Genomic DNA, 1,318 nt, shown 5'->3' with positions numbered 1-1,318 from the left:
TCTGAGGCCTCCTCTGCCTCCCACTAGAAATTGCATTTGTGTCACTGTCCTTCTTCTTGCTGAAACTACTGCCATACCTCTTACTCGTTGACGCCTCATCTTTTGACAAACGTCCTTCACGGACTCCTTCTTCAAGTCTCATCCCCATATTTACCATTTTGGTAAAATCACTGGGGGCACTAGAGATCATGCGTTCATAATAAAATAAACTCAGGGTTTTCAAGAAGATCTTCGTCATCTCTTTCTCCTCCAAAGGAGGAGTGATCTGGGCAACCAACTCCCTTCATCTTTGCGTGTACTCTTTGAATGTCTCTTTGTCCTTCTGAGACATAGACCTCAACTGGTCTCTATCCGGCGCCATGTCCATATTATACTTGTATTGCTTCACAAAAGCCTCTCCCAAGTTGTTGAAAGTGCGGATGCTTGCACTATCCAACCCCATGTACCAACGGAGTGCAGCTCCAGTCAGGGTATCCTGGAAGTAGTGAATGAGCAATTGCTCATTATCTATCTGAGTCGACATCTTGCGGGCATACATCACAAGATGACTGAGCGGATAAGAGTTCCCCTTATATTTTTCAAAGTCAGGCACTTTGAATTTCACCGGGAATTTGACATTGGGTACCAAACACAATTCAGCAGCACTCTTCCTGAACAGATCTTTACCTCTCAGCGTCTTCAATTTCTTGCGCAACTCAAGAAATCGGTCTTTCATTTCGTCCATCTTCTCATAAACATCTGGACCCTCAGACGGCTCGGAATGATAGATGGTATCCTCTACGTGAGGCAAAGCGTGCACAACGGGAGGTGGAACGGTCATGACCGGGCTAGATACCAGCATGGAAGCAAAGGTAGGCGCAAAGCCTTCTGGCACAAAGTTGAGCGGCATTCCCCACGGGAATCCGGCAGGCAGGTTCGGTGCGAAGTGGGCGGTAGCAGCAGGCACGGTAGAGGTAACCATCTCTGAAGTAACAGTCCTCGCGGGAGGAGTTGCAAGCGTTGGAGAAACTTGATTCTGAGCAGCAAGAACTAACTCCGTCATGGTAGTCAGGCGAGCGATCTCGTCCTTCAGCTCACTGTTCTCTTGCTCCAAATGTTCCATAATTTTCTGATGATTGACTTTGTTATTGTACTGGTGAGTCAGCTTCGCTAAAGCACAGAAGAAACACCAATCAGACACCTGGCAAAAACCTGCTTATGCAAATGATGCATGAAATGCGATGCTTGATTATTTTTATTTCCAAGGAACTTACTATATCATTTGCAAATATATAATATTTAAATGGTAATTGCAACAATTTGATATGACCAAAAATCT

The sequence above is a fragment of the Lathyrus oleraceus genome, chromosome 6 (assembly GCF_024323335.1).
Source record: "Lathyrus oleraceus cultivar Zhongwan6 chromosome 6, CAAS_Psat_ZW6_1.0, whole genome shotgun sequence".
Classification (NCBI taxonomy): domain Eukaryota; kingdom Viridiplantae; phylum Streptophyta; class Magnoliopsida; order Fabales; family Fabaceae; genus Lathyrus; species Lathyrus oleraceus.
The sequence above is the reverse complement of the archived record's forward strand: the minus strand, read 5'-3'. Positions refer to the sequence as shown.